Source organism: Gracilinanus agilis, chromosome 3 (genome assembly GCF_016433145.1).
Source record: "Gracilinanus agilis isolate LMUSP501 chromosome 3, AgileGrace, whole genome shotgun sequence".
Lineage (NCBI taxonomy): Eukaryota > Metazoa > Chordata > Mammalia > Didelphimorphia > Didelphidae > Gracilinanus > Gracilinanus agilis.
The window spans coordinates 44,788,655-44,804,184 of record NC_058132.1 but is presented as its reverse complement, the minus strand read 5'-3'; the positions used below and the strand labels follow the sequence as shown (position 1 = coordinate 44,804,184).

Sequence of the window (15,530 nt, the reverse complement as noted above, 5' to 3'; positions counted from 1 at the left end):
TCCCATTTCACTATATCTGCAGCTGAGGCCTCTAGACCCTCTCATCTTTCTGAATCTCTGTCTGCCCCAATAGCCCCCAAATCCCAGAATCTGCTCTTTGAGAAACATACACACTTCCATTCTCTCCCACTTAGCAGATCTGTCCCCCTGTCCCCTCATTGTCCCTCTTCCTCTCCCTGCATCCTCTGCATCCCAGCCCAATACCTACACACATCCTTAGGGGTCCAGACAGTCTTGTCCCCTACATTTCCTTTTCTTACAACTGGGACTCTCTTTTGACCTCATCCCCCAGCAGAAGTCTCTCTGTGCCTTCTCCCACCCCCACATAACATACATAGATAGACACCTTGGGTCTGGCCTGGGCAGACTTCTCTCCCCACCTCACTGTCTGGCAGGACTGTGGACCAGGCCTCCAGCTTCCCTTGATCCTCATGTATCATCTCTTCTCCTAGCACACATAACTGCCCTACCTTGGTTATGTCCCAGATAGATTGGGCCCCCAGCTTCTCCCGTTAGCATAGGTCAGTCCTGACTTCTCCACTGAGTCTTCTGTTCTAACCCTGCCCTCCCCCACCCTTAGCACTCTCTGTTCACCCTGCTGATCCTGGACCTGGCTAGGACCCACTTGTCTCCATATTACCCTCTCCTCCCCATGCCTATAGACAGGGCATCCAGCCTACAGAGTCTGTTGCTGAGTTCCTCACACTTCCCCCATTCAGCCCTGGGGGCTCCCTTGAGGGCTTGGTTACCCCACTGTGATTATTCTTGCAGTGGCCATCTCTGTGGCCCAGCCAGGTCACACAGAGCCCCAGAGTGGCTATTTCTGACAGCACTCTCCTCTCCCACCAATACTCTCTGACCCCTTCCCCCCCCCCCCCCCACTACAGCGTCTAGGCTCACTGCTCTCTTGACACCCTTCTCTGTTCACTTGCACCTGGTCCTTCTGCCACCCTTTCTCCCCTCCCCAAACTCTTTATAACTCCTAAAAATAACCCTGGTTCACCTCCTTGCCTTCTGCCTATCTTCCTGCTTTCTCACCCCTTCCCTTTCCTACCCCCTCCCCACCACTGGCCCAAGTTCCAGAGCCCTGTTGGTTTTTTGAAAAGCCCTTCCTGAATCTCTTCTATCATTCTGACTTCAGCCTTCTGGAGGAGGGGCCCATTTAAAGCTGGCTTCTCTCCTGCCTGGCTAGAGGTGACAGCAACATTCACCACTTCAGTGCCCCCCCCCCCCAAGCTTCTCACTGTCTCCCTCCTTGCACCTAGTGTAGGCCTGGGAGCCAGAGCTGCATTGGGCCCTGCTTCCTTCCCTCCGCTTTTCCCTGTCTAGCCTAGACCGAACTTGTCTGAGCAATGCCTGCTTTGGGGCTGCCAACTTGGCTCTCGGGCGGGCAGTCCGGGGACTCCCCTCCCTGGCAGCAAATGAGAAGCATTATTAGCCCTGAGCCAGGAGGCAGCACCTCCCATCTGAAGTTCCTACTGCCTTCTGAGTGTTAATTATTTAGCTGGTGTCCCTCCTGAGGCAGGAATAGGGAGTGTGCCTGGAGTCTACCAGGGGAGAAATTGAGGTACAGAAAGAGCACATCCTGGGGGGGCCTGGGGCTGCTGGGTCAGGCCCGGCTTGCCTTTGTTAGCTTTCTACCCCAGGCTCCAGCGCCTGGCATTTAAGGCCTAAGTGATATCGACCTCTTGGACTGGAAAGTGGCCAATGAAATCAGCCATGCCCGACGCAGAGCAGGCATTAGCATGGGGCCTGCTCTAAACTTGGTAGTTCCCCTAGGCCCCAGTATAGCACTCTGCACGTAGTTGGCTCTTAATGAATGAGGCAGGCAGGATGGTACAGGGAAGAGTACTGATTCTGGAGTCAAGAGGACCTGGACTAAAATACAGCCTGTGTGACCTTGCACAAGTCACTTCAATATTCCCGGGCCTCAGTTTCCTCCTGTGAAAAACAAAAGGGGTGGGCTGATGACCTCTGAAGGCCCTTTCAGCTCTAAATCTGTGATTTTTATGCCTGAAATGGAAGTTCTAAAGCTCTGTTCTACTTGGGCCCAGTGGCAGCAATTGGGGGAGGGGGGGTTTTGAGGAGGAATCAGAGAGAAGTAGATTTCACCTTGATGTCAGAAAAAACTTTTCAACAATTAGAGATATCCTAAAGTAGAACTCATTGCTTCAAGTAACACAGAGTTCCCTGTCCCTGGAGATCTTCCAGCTCAAGATGAATGACCTCTTTTTCGGGGATATTACAAATGGGATTCTTGCTCAGGTATGGATTGGAATGAAAGACCTCTGGAGTCTCTTCCAGCTCTGAGGTTCCTGGTCATGAATGGTGCAGATTGTTCTTTGTGTGTCTAGCCCAGAGGCTCTAGAATGGGAAGGGGCTTTAGAGATCATCTCTGCCAAACCCCTCATTTTATATGTGAAAACCAGCCCTGGAGGGTTGAACTCACTTGCCTGGGGTCATTCAGGGAGTCTATGCCAGAGCCAGAATTCATGCCCAAGTGCTCTGTGTCCATATTCCACATGCTGTGGGAAGGAGGGGTTATTAGTTTATTGGAGCAGGAAGAAACAGTCATGGAAGACACCCTGTGGGGAAGAGAGCCTGAGGAAAGAAGGAGGCTTTGGAGGTACTAGTCATTGTACCTTCCTTTTTGTCTCAGATAAGTTTTAAGTAGTTTTGGTGAAACTTGTGGTCCTAGAAACATAGGAGAGTTGATTTAGAACTGGAAGAGACCTTAGAAGACAAATGAGGACTCTGAGACTCAGAGAGAGTATAAGTAAGCTCAGAGCCACACAGCCAATTAGCATCAGAATTTGAATCCATCTCTCTTTGACTTGACTTTGGCACTCTGTCCTCTACACTACAATTCCTCCAGTATTTTAAACACATTTCAGGTATGATCAGAGCTTGTGTATCCTGTGATGATGTCTTTTCCAGACCCCCTTCACTTATAGGACTTGAGTTAGAGGATAGTAGAAACCAGGGCACTTCTCTTGGGCTCATCTGGCAGTGGACAGTTGCTGCTTGTTTAGTTTGAGAATGGTGCTGGACCAAGTGAGGTAGGAAATTCTAAAGCTCTCCTGATCAGGTCACAAGATGGTGGGTGGAAAAGTTTGAGTGGGGATGAATTGTTACCTAGTGTGAATCTGAAAGAATAAATAAAACCACCTCCTCTCTATCTATTTCACTCACAAGATGAATAAGGTTCAATTAAGAGCAATTAAAAGAGGAGGTAGAATGGGCCACCAATGCCCCAAGAAAGCCACTCAAGGCCCCCAAGTGATCAGGGGCTTTTCTGTTCCCCACTTAAGCTAATCACGACTCATTGGCAAATGAGCTCTCTCTTGGGCTCTTGGGGCCCAGAGATGTGGGAGCTCTTAGCCAGGTTTCTGGGGTCAGGCCAATGAAAGGATGTATTTGGAGTCTGGAATCGATGTGGTTTGCTTTTCTCCACATTGCTAACTTTCATCTTGCTTTGCCCTGCAGTGATGTTTGGCCATCCCACACGGAGGCTAGTGAAAAACTTGGATCAGCCATTTCTTCTTCTTTGCTTGTCCCTGAATGACAGTACAGACACTTGCCCTCCTCACATTTCTCTGACGCTCCCTTCCTTGCTCTTACAATTTTGCTGCTGATCCTGATTTCTTTACTTTTTAGGGAGAGAGTTGGGTCAGAGAGAAGGAGGAGAAGTATCAGTAAGTGTCAGCAGTCCTCTGAAGAGTCAGGTGGTTGTCACCCCTGAGAGCTTCCTGTTTGATCACCTCATCAGGAGTGCAGTTGTCATGAAGAAGTGTTTTCTTTCTTTGGTCAGGAGTGACTAGAGATGGAGAATAGTCCAGCACTCTGGAGATGGCATTTCCCGTCCAGAGGCTCAGCTTCCTAGGAATCCAACTTTGACCACCATTTAAAGTGGTTTCTTGGACCAGATTATGATGCTGAGAAGTTAGGCTTTGAATTGCTAATGAGTTTGTGTCTTTATGGTAACAACTCTCTAAACTTTGGAGGGTCTGGTGAGTTAGTGAGTTAGAGGTGAGTGATCAAAGTTGACTTTTCCTAGAGGATCTTGGAGGATCATTGATTTAAAGCTGGAAGGGAACTTTGAGGTCAAGTAGTTCCACTCCCTCATTTTATGGAGAGGAATGAGGATTTGAACCCAGTTCTCTTGACTCCAGAACTGTATTGCCAAAGTCACTTTCAGCATGTTGGACATTTGATTGATAGCATCTGAAATACATCTTAGCCTGAAATGAGATGGATGGGGATGGAGCTAGCTAGTGTTGTCTGGATTTTGCTATGGATCAGATACTCTGGGTTGATTGGTTTGTTTATTTGTTTTGGTCTTGTCTTCATTTGTCTCATCTTGGACTTTTAACCTTTCTTGGCCTTACCCTCACTTTCCTTCTTCCAAACACTTGGATAATAAGCCTTTTTACTTTCATAACTCCCAGGGGCATCATGTTGTTTGAGCTCCACTGCTTTTGAACTCTCCTTATGGTAAGGGAGGGTGAGGAGCAAGTGTTATTATATATTGTTATTAATAATTTATTGTGCTCTGATGGCATAATCATCACTGAGGGAAAAGGACAATCCCTAAGAAGAATTAGGAGTGAGGCCCTAGCGTGGGTGGAGTTGGAGGGAGTAGATGATCCTAATTAGTTTTCACCTTCTAAACAATTTCTAGGAGCAAGAGTCCTGGGTGTTTTCCTTTTCTTTTCTTTTTTATGTGCTTCGTATCACTGTCACTCCCCTACAATCCTCCCTTCTTACCTTTAGATCCTTCTCTAATAGCAAAGAATAATAAGTAAGGAAGTAAGCTTATACTCCATTGGGCCCCATTTGCAATAATCCACACCCATAGTTTATCACCTTTTTTCAGAAAGGGGGAAAACCTGGTTCCTTACCTGTTCTCTGGAAATGAGATGAAACATTGTAGTCAGAATTCTGATGTTTTTAGTGCTGGGTTCATTTGCATTCCTGTAATGATTCTGTGTGTTCTTTCTTTGCCCTATGTGAGTTCACGTAAGTCTTCCTCTGGGCTGTTTTTCTTCCTTCCCTGAGCATGGATTTCCAGTTTTGTAATATTTAAGGAGGACCAGTAGACGACTAGTTAGTTGACTGCCAGAGGTTCTGGCTTCTAGCCCTGGGTGGGCTATCTCACCATCATCAGGAGCAAACATCTGAGTCCTGGTTTCTAATTCTTGTCCTGCCACTAACTGATCTTGGGCAAGTCACTTAAGCTATTTGGTATTCGTTTCCTTATCTGTAGAGGAAGAAGATTGGACCAGATGGTTTCTTAAGGTCCATTCTAGCAGTGACATGCCTGAGGAAGCTACCTGCTCATATATTAGGAGACAAAAAAGATAGGAGATACAGCTGTAAGCCCCCACAGGCTTTAAGGAGCTCACAGTCTAGTCAGGGGATCCTCTCTCTGATCTTAATGTCCAAATTTTTTCATCTATAAAATAGAACAGTTTGTGAAGGAAGACCAGTATTTTGGCCAGGATCCTAGGATCACTGGATTGGAGCTAGAGGCCTTCTAGTCCAACCTCCTTATTTACAGATGGGAAAACTGAGTCCCCCAGAGCCTCAGTGAGTTGCTCAAGGTTACAAGGTAAGTAGTGTGGCAGGACCAGGATTCGAATCTGAGTATTCCCAATTCCTAGACCATTATTTTACACTGCCTCAAGGGATTATTATTAATGATAACATGAGCTAGCACAGCCATGGCCAGAATCCACATGTAGGTAATAAGCTTTGAAGGCAGGATTTGAACCCTGCCTCCACCTCTTGGGTAGAAAGGAATGATCAGCATTACAGGTTTCAGCTCTACCAAGTATTCCCCTGAAGTGTTCAGGAAGAAGAGCCCAGGAAAAGAGGGTTTTTTTTGGAGTAACAAGAGTACAAGTGAAGAGTTAATAGGTTTAGCTTCAGCTAGGTGAATTCCTTAAGTTAAAAGATTGTAGGCTTCTTGAGGGTAGAGAACTCTTATGGTACATAGGTTCTTAACCAGTATTTATTGAATGGAATTCAGCTATATGCCTAACAAAGATATACTTTGTTTAATGATAATTAGACACATTCCGCACCTTGGCAGTTATCATTTAAAAGAGAGCTCACTTTTATTAGCTGATTCCTGAGTGCACCTCTGTTTGGTGAAGAGCGAATGACCATGGTGATGAGGGTAAAATAAATGTTGGGAAATTGTTGGTGGAATAAGGCTCCCTTTTCTTAAATTTTGTTTAGGACCTTAGAATTTCAACTTGTACGAAGGTCAGACATAGTTTCAGGCTTTCTCTTTTTCTCATTTAATCTTTTTTTCCAAGATTTTCTTAAGGGCTGTTGATCAGATGCAATCTTGTACATTTATTATGTAACCACCACTAGACCTCTTTCCTCCAGGATTCTCTCATCACTGCCAAGTCCTCCTCTTCCTGGTGGGTCAGTTCTCTCTCTGCCAATTGAGGACAGAAGGCACACGGAAGCAGGTAGGCTGAGGGCCGGGGGTCCTTGAGCTCTCTAGTGGGATTCATTAGCTTCCTTCATAATTGTGAGTTTGGGAATCTGTGTACCTGAGCCCCCAGGTGTGAGCAGATGAGTGTGTGGTAGCACACAGTGAGAGAGAAGGCAGTGAGTGGAGGGGCAGAATAGGATCAGAAGAAGGTTTTTCCCTAGGCTTACCCAGTACCAGATCCCTTGTCTCTTGAAGGAGGCAGGGCAGTTCTGTGAGAGGGTACACAGTGTTCTTCCTTTCAACTTCTAGCCTGGGCTCAGGTGGATCAGGCAAAGGACTGGATGAGCTTTCCACCCACAGTCTGCCCAAGAGGAACATATAGCCAGGGTGGCATGGCCTCTGGGTGTCTTCCTTGCACCCCGCCCCCCAAATGGATTGCTTCATGGAGGGCTACTAAGCTTCCATCTTCAAGCAGGAATTTAGAGGGAGCTTAAGAGTGTGCTTGCAAGGGAACCACAGAAGAAGAGAGAGTCCTAAGGACTGCAGGGGAGAACTGATTACCTTTTGTCTACATGAGCATTTGGTGCAAGAGAGAGTGTGACCCAGTTTAAAATTAGTACATTGCCTAAGAAAGAGAAGAGGCTTTCCAAGACCTGTTTCAATTTTTTTTTTTTAGGCCAAAGAAAGTACCTTGAGTTTTTGACAATTCAAGTCAATAAACATTTATTGAACACCTGCTCTGTGCTAGGGAGTGTGCTAAGTGCCGGAGACACACAAAAAAAGCAAAAACTTAGTCTCTTCCTTCAAGGAGCTCTATACATCCAATGGAAGTAGCTTGGTACCATGAGAAGAACCCTGGAATCAGAGGACCCAAGTTCAGAACTTGCCTCTGCCACTTACTGCCTTCCCATGTGACTTTGGACTGCTCTGGGCCTCAGTTTCTTCTTCTGTAAAATGAAAGCACTGATTTCTTCTGGCATGAAATCTATGATCTTCTGATCCCATGATACTTTGGTGCCAGAATCAGTGGGTTTGTGTCTCTGAGTACTTTTGTTGTATGGTAATGTCCTTCTAGGGCTCACTGGAGCAGAATCCAACTTGAACCAGATGGCAGGCAGGTAGAATTCTGAGCTGATTTTCCTTCTCTACCTGAACTCTGCTGCTACAACCAGGAAAAGAGGCAACCACTGGGCCTATTCTTCCCAACTCTGCACAGCTTTCCTCATTCCTGGGCAAGCAGCTCAATTTCTCAGGCCTATAGGCTGTGGTGCTGGTGATGAGCCCTCTAAGTTCATAGGAAGGCAGGGCTACCAGAGTTTATCTGGACTGCCCTTGCTGAGGGGCTTCCTCTGTTCCTCCCTTTTGTCTTTATCTTCGATAATCCCCTGCTTTGCATTTGCTCTTAGCTCAGTGAGTTCCTTCTTGGGGGTCCATCTTTCATTGGCCTCTTTTATTGTAAACCCATCCTTCTACTTTACCTTTTCCAAAGAACTGGCCAATATCTGGTGTATGCTTAGTCTAGGTTTCCTGTTTGACCTTGGTGCCTGCTCAGAAGGGCCATTTGGGGAAGAGCACATTTACTGTGGGGCTGACGTTGCTATTCAGTACCAGTTGAGAACTGTTTGTTTACCAGTGAGATTCGAATGGTGAGCACTTTCAAGTAATATTACTTAGATCTGCTTTTTCATATGCTATTGTTCTAGAAACTTATTGCATAACTAAAAAATATATGGCCTAAATAAAATTTATTTTGTAGTTATAATTCTAGAGATAGGTTTTTGGGTGACTTTACCTTAGAGCTAAATGAACTTTTTTGTACTTCAGGTTGGGGTTAGACTAAGTGACCATTGTGGTTCCTTTAAACATAAAGATTCTGACTTGTGATTGTAATTATATTCACTTTTCTCCAAGTTACTTCCTGTTTTTTCTTTTCAGTTGAGATTTTGTGTAAGAAAGGCAAGCCCAATGTGTGCTCCCCTGGTACACAGACTTGTAAAAAGCCTCCCAGGTTTCATTCAGTGAGTGAGACAATCTTTTTTAGCCTGTAAAACTGGAGTCATTTGACCTGAGAGCTTCAGCAAGCTAATTCCTGCCTCGGGCTCCAGCTCCCATTTAATTTGGTGACTAATGGTTTCATGATTTTGGGAATGGGCAGCATAATTACCGATGATGGATAATGGGGATTTGGCTTCTGAACTAGTTCATCAGGGTGTGCCTGATCCTGGGTGTTTGCATTGTCCATTGCAGGGAGGGATAGCTTGTACCACTGGTAGCCTTATTGCCTAGTCTGGATCCTAAAGTAGTTAGTTAGCTCCCTTTGAATCAAAAGTTCCTTATCTAGCCAGAAAAATATTTGCATTAACCAAACTCCTTAGGAGACTTCACTGTGGATTAAATTCTACACTGATCATCCGAGGGTTTGGTGTGCCCTTTATATTCCTTCATTTTGGTGATGCTTGTGTGTGTGTTCTCATCCTCTTGTACCTTCAGTCCTAGGCNTCATTTTGGTGATGCTTGTGTGTGTGTTCTCATCCTCTTGTACCTTCAGTCCTAGGCTGTCAGGCTCCTTGCCTTCTTCTCAAGTATGAGCAAAAGTGTAGCAAGGATTGGGCAATGTGATCTGTTGAGAGCTATGGGTCATGATTGTGGTGTCCTGCTTCAACTGTGCAATTAATTGTATAAACTTACAGGGGCTTCTGACTTTCCTATTTGTTCAGATTACTTTGTGTATCAAATTGTGAAATGCTTGGGGAGGAAGGAAACTGAGTCCTAACTAAGAGGATGTCTCAGGCTGAGATTTCCTTCCTCTTTGGATTATTTTATTTTGAGGTGTTAAGAGAAATGGAAAGGGCCTATGCTTGTAATACAGTAGAAGCAGTTATCCAAACACTACTAATAACAGACTGTTACTGTGTATATATGCATATCCATCTCTCTCTCTTTATATACAGTGTATGTATGTATTTTTCTCCCTGAAAATTTGTGGTATGTCTTTGTGTCTATGAGTGATTCCAAAGCCCTGTGACTTCTCTGTGAAGGTACTGCTCCTACTAATGCACATGGTATTCCATCTCCTTAGCAGGTGGCACCCTTATGTCTGATTACCTCATATTTATTTTGTTTATCCTTACACGTGTATATAAAGGACAATAGACACAGGCTTTTATGGGGCCTTCACTCTATTTTTTCCACTAGGTAAAAACCCGCCAGAGCTTGGACTTTACTGTCCTAGACATTAAGAACTTACTGACAGAGGCAGCTAGGTCTTTCAGTAGAGTGAGAGTTAGGCCTAGAGACAGGAGGTCCTGAGTCCAAATCTGGCCTCACATACTTCTTAGCTGCGTGACCCTGGGCAAGTCACTTAACCCCCATTGCTTGTATGCCTTGGAATCAATACACAATATTGCTTCTAAGACAGAAAGGAAGGGTTTTATTCGAAAAAAGAAGAAGAACCCACTGTCACCTTCTGGCCAAGAGTGGGCTTAAGTGGTAGAAATTCTGTTCCCTGTATAGGCATAAGATCCAAACAGGTATAATTGCAAAAAAATAGTATTCTATAACTAACTGCATCTTAACAGTCACACATTTGACTGAAGGATGTAGAGAATGCAAGATCTCATTATGAGGAGTTTGTTGACTCTAAGAGATCAGCATTGATTCAAATGGAGCAAAAAGCCACATTAAAGGCTCTTTCCTCATAGTGTCTACCATTCATAACTCAGACTCACATAGAATTCATTGAATGATGTGACAATAGAAATTCCTTTATTTTACCTTTGGATTCTGTCGTTGCCAAATTAAAACTCAAGCAATCCTGTGCTTATCAAAAGTGTTTATTGCATCCTCCCAAGGAGGGTTTCCAGCATAAAGGGATTACCTATAGCTAGTGGGGGACCCTTCACATGCGTCCATTTGTGGATTATACTGTGCTAAATGAAGTCTGAAACTCAAGCAGCATCGATCAGGAATACTTGAGTATAAATCCAGCTTCAGATACTTACTAGCTCTATGACCTTGGGCAAGTCACTTTATTTTTGCCTATTTCAGTTTCCTCATCTGTATAGTGGGATAATAATAGTACTTATCTCCTAAGGCTGTTGTGAGGATCAAATGAGGTATTATTTGTAAAGTGCTTTGTAAATCCTAAAGCACTATATATATATCTTTATTAGTTTCTAAATAAAGCTACTAAATCTCTTAAATAGATCCATTCTGTATCCATCCAGAAAACTTCAACATAACTATTCACGGTGAAAAATCCAAGTGGAATGGTAATGATGTTCAACTCATCTGTTCATAAGGATAACTGTAGGCTTCAGAATTGACTTGAGTTATTATCCATGTGTTATATTGTGTTCTTGCTTATTTTGTTAAATATTTCCAATCATATAAATATATATATGTACACACACACATACATGTAAAATCTTTACTTTCTGTCATGGGATCAATTTTAAGACAGAAGGGCAAGGGCTAGGCAATTGGGGTTAAGTGGCTTGCCCAGGGTCACACAACTGGGACGTGTCTAAGGCCAACTTTTAACCCAGATCTTCCCAGTTGTAGGCTTGGTGCTCAATCTACTGTGCCACCTAGTATCCCCTTCCCAATTATATTTTAATTTGTTTTGGCTAAGTGTTTGACACCTCTTCGTTTTGCACAAATACTATAGACAGACAGTGAGCTGGGTCCAGGATGGAACTGGGAGAGGACAGTGGGCTGGATTGTCCTGAGGATCCAATGGCACTGTTTTTTATGGTCCCCTTCCCCTTATGCCTATTTGAAACAAGGGCCTAGCTCTCATTGGTCTTCCATGATTTTGTGTGGTTGCAAGGGATGGAATACTAGAGTCTCTGATGAATATAAGTGGAATAGATCGACCTTATTTGACATGACAGGTTTTGAAGGGAAGGGGAGGAGTTACTGAGAGGTGAGAGAGAGAGAAAAAAGGGAACAGAATATTAATAAGACATTTTCAAAATACATAGAAGCCAAATTGAGAAAAGGATACAAGTAGGGCAACTGTTTAAGTTAGTAAGATAACAGTTACTCCCTTAAGCCACACAACAAGTTCACAGGTTCACGTGCAACCTTTTTTGTTTTTTCGGTATTGAAATGTTTCTGTTCATAAATAAAAGAAAAAGGAATTTGCTTTTAATAGGATTGAAGTTGAGGATCACTCAGAGGGCAGTGAAGAGAGGGATCCAGTGGGTAGGAACAAACTAAGGCTCTTTACCAGGGAGGAATTGTGCCGGAGAAGTGAACTGAAGGAGATCTTCCGAGAGATGAATGACAGGAAGAAAAACGATGGGCTTTTCTTGTTAGGAGAGTAAGGAATGACCAGCAAATGGATTGCCACATGCTCCATTGGTAAATAAGGGCAAAAGGACTGGAAGAAGACAAAGATGAGAGTTGATGATTATTGTTGGTGGTCATACCCAGGGTTTGTGATCCACACTTTCTTTCAGTATTTCTACAAATAAATCATACCAAAGACCTAAAGGACTCTTTTCTGAAGATTATATTAATGAATCTTATTCCTCTCCTTAAAAAGAAAAAGAAAAGATATTCAGCTTTGTCTTTTGCTGCTGGGAAACTCTTCATTCTGTTCAGCAGAACTGTGTATGTGTTAACCCGTTCTTTATAAGTGCCCCATTATTATTGCTGATAAGGAGATCCACAGCAGGATTACAGGGCAAGGATCCTGGGGTAGTAGTCTTACCTCTGTTCTTCAAGTTTAAGGAAAGGGGTGCCTTTTGGGGAGAAAGATGGCCTACTGCATGCTTGGAGCTGAATCTTTGACCAGGGAATTGATGGCTGTGCACTCATTCTGCAGGCGACCCAATTGATTTAATGACCTAATCCTCCCAACAGGAAGCTGGAGGGTTTCCCAGTTGCTGTGATTCTTGGGGGAATGCAATGAACTCAGTGCAGGAAGCTTGTTTATTTGAACTAATTATAGGAAACTTTAATGGAGGAAAAGCAATGGGGGGAGTGAAGAGAGGCAGAAAGTGGGGAGGGGGCCCTGATGCAGAACAGCCTGTAATTGGCTGCTCCTCAGCAGTGCTGGGTGGCTGGGCAGCCAGCCATGCTGTTCCTGGCTCCTGGCTCCAAGTTGTGCATCTTTCCCCAGCAGAAAACAAGGCTTGCTCCTGTGTGACTGTCACCAGTCCCAAGTAAACACATTGGTTCAGCATGTGGGAAGTTTGAATGGTCTCCTCCCCATAAGTCAATAGCATTGAATTTTCTTTTTCCTTTCCTGTTTTTGTTTTTATATTTCTGATTTAATATTGTGATTTGGGGGGCATTAAGGGGGACAGAGAATGACTCTAGCAGGCAGGGTAGATGCATAAAATCTCTATCCCAGACTAATTCCCGAGGCCCAGCATAAGTCATAAGCCCATCGTGGGCCTTCTCCTGAGAGTAGTTCTAAGTCTGACTTTCCTGCCTAGTGTTGATTTCAGCTTGATCTGAGATTTGGAGGGACCTTGGTGGGCTTGGCCTTCAGACAGAGTAACCAGAAACAGAACAAAAATATCACTCAAGGGCTGTCAGTACCCTATAGATGAGTCCCAGCTTCTGGATTGGAAAACAGAGTGGTATGGTTGAAGGGACCCTGGGGCTTGAAATCAGGAGTGGCCTGGGTTCAGATTCTGGACCCAGTGCTTATTACCTGTGTGGTTGTGGGTAAAACATTTCATTCCCTGATCCTCAGTCTCCTCAGCTATAAAATGGGGATCAGATCCTACCCCATAAGGTGGTTGTCAGGTAAGTGCTTTGTAAACATGTGTGTTTTCTAAATGTAAACTATGGTTTGGTACAAGAAGGGATCTCAGTTAGCCTTCTCATGGGGATGGGACAGGGTTCCCCCACCACCACCCCACTGCTGATGATCAGACCCCAGATGGGAGTTATTAGGTGAATGTCACCCCAAGAAAGAGAAGCAATGGAAATTAAAGTAGAAGATTATATCATTAAGGAATAGCATGTTGGAGAGATGAGCAATCTAAACCTTATCAGTCACCTAAAAATAGACAAGTGGTATAGATTCTGCATCATCCATCTCCCTGGGGACTGCCAGTGGCTGAAGGTCACAAGTCAGATTGAATTAGAGGGAAATATATAGCCAGCTCCAGCAGACACTGGTTCCTGACTTCAGGTTTCATGATCCAGCTTGGCTAGATTTCAGGGCTTCAGCTGTTCCAGAGGGGAAAATCCTTTTAAATCATTGAAGTTGAGAGCTGCCTTGTTTTCCCTTTCTCCTGGCTCACCTACTTGTGAGCAGGGTCAAAACCACTGAATTACTCTTGGGTGAGACCAGAGGCCAGTGGCCACCCTTGGCATAATGATGCTCCTGAAGCAGGCAGGCTGTCCTCTATTGGTTGTCCTACTGCTTAGGGGTGCTGCATTGTGCACAGTTGGCTTGCCAGGTTTTTTTCTGAGCTGTCAGAAGGTGGGCTTCATGCAGTTTAGGGCTTGACAGAGAGTAAACTGTGAACCATGTTTTCATTCTGAACCAAGCCAGGATCTGGAAGGCAATTGTTTCTTGGAGGTAGAGATTCTTAGCAAATGTACCAGGCTCCAGTATTAGGAATGTGACTTCTTATCCTCAACCCTTCAGAAACTTTGTTTGAAAATATACATATGAAAATATACACGTATACATATATGTGCTTTCATACACACACAGAACACCCTTGAAAGCCATTGCCCTTTTAAAATCCCTAAAGCGAGATCATCCTACATTCAGGATGCTTCCTTTGTGGCTCTTGGGTGAAGTTGCCTGGTTGATCTTCCTTCCCGAGAGCCCAAGGAAATATGTTAGACAGCTTAATCTCCATGGAGGTGGGGGAAGTGACAACCATTCTTTCCTTTTCTTCCTGTTCAGTATCCTGTGCTGGAATGGATGTGGACATTCCATCCTGGTGCCTTTTGTAATGGCTGCCTCCTCACTCCTTTTGATTTAGGCTTTGCTCTGGCCACAGCCAGGAGTGTTGGGCAAAGCCACCCGTGGAATAGCCCCTGCATTTAGAAGTTGCTTTATTTAAAATGTGCAAAGTGCTTTATAGACACAATCTCATTGGAGCTTCTGACTGCAACCCTTTGGATTAGGCACCATCACTCTTCTTATCTCCCCGTTTAGAGATGAGGGATTCTGCTGCTAACAACATGCTTAATTCCTGGGCCTGCCAGCTGCTGTCCTCTCTCTCCAGGAAGCCTTTCAGGATCCTTTCTCAGCACTTTGTTGTCAAGTGACTTTGTATTTATTTTGTATCCGTTTTGTATAGGAGAGGCAATCTGGCCTAGTGGGGAGGGAGAGAGAGAGAGGCAAGACCTGGATTTATATACAGACTTTATGACCCTGGGCCAGTCACATAACTTCTGAGTGCAAGAGCGGAGAAGGGGCTAATCTTTATTATTATGGTTGACAAAGTTCATCCCCAGTTCCTCCTGACACCAGTGAGTTCATGGGTCTAGATTCAATTTCTATGATCCTAATTAAATCATCTTAGTTGAGCCTCCTGCCTATGATCTTGTTCTATGTAGCTCCACTCCAGAAATGGATTAGGATCAGGACTTATTTTGTACCTCCAAGTCAAGTCCCTCAGATATGCTGAGAAGTTTTGTAGGTGGTGCTGCTATTGCATTGCTTATATGTACTACCTCTTTGTAAGAAATATCAACAGGAAACCCAATAAAAATGCTGCATGGTGCTGAGTGCAGTTTAATCCCAAATGTTGTGTAATCAAGCCTTTGTATTAATGTGAATAAGGAATATGGAATTATCATGGGGATGGGGGCAAAGGGGTGGGGATAAGGGGTTGTCCATGAGACCTGAGAGGACTGATGATTGAAGTTTAATTACCGAGAGCAGGATGTCTGGCCATTCTCTCTGGTTTTCTGGTTTTGATGTTGTGAGAGTATCAGAGTTGCCTTGAAGCTCTTAAGGTGCTGCCCACCCGGTGGGTGAGATCCCAGCAGGAACCGAAGTTCAATTTTCTGTTTCATTTTGTTGTTCTCTGAATTCTCTGGCTCTGAAGTCTTTTTATAAAGTGTGGGGGAAGGCAGAATAGAAGGTAAA

The 15,530-nt window shown here is 44.3% G+C and overlaps 1 protein-coding gene across 1 annotated transcript in view; it reads left to right on the top strand.

Annotated features, from left to right (window-relative positions):
* The first annotated feature begins 6,404 nt into the window (after nucleotides 1–6,404).
* The window catches only part of CTNNBIP1 (catenin beta interacting protein 1), a 53,838-nt gene continuing 44,712 nt past the window's right edge, over nucleotides 6,405–15,530 (top strand). Inside the window, exon 1 of the mRNA XM_044667719.1 lies at nucleotides 6,405–6,485. The gene's annotated coding sequence lies outside the window, so the exon portion shown is untranslated. The remainder of the gene's footprint in view (nucleotides 6,486–15,530) is intronic.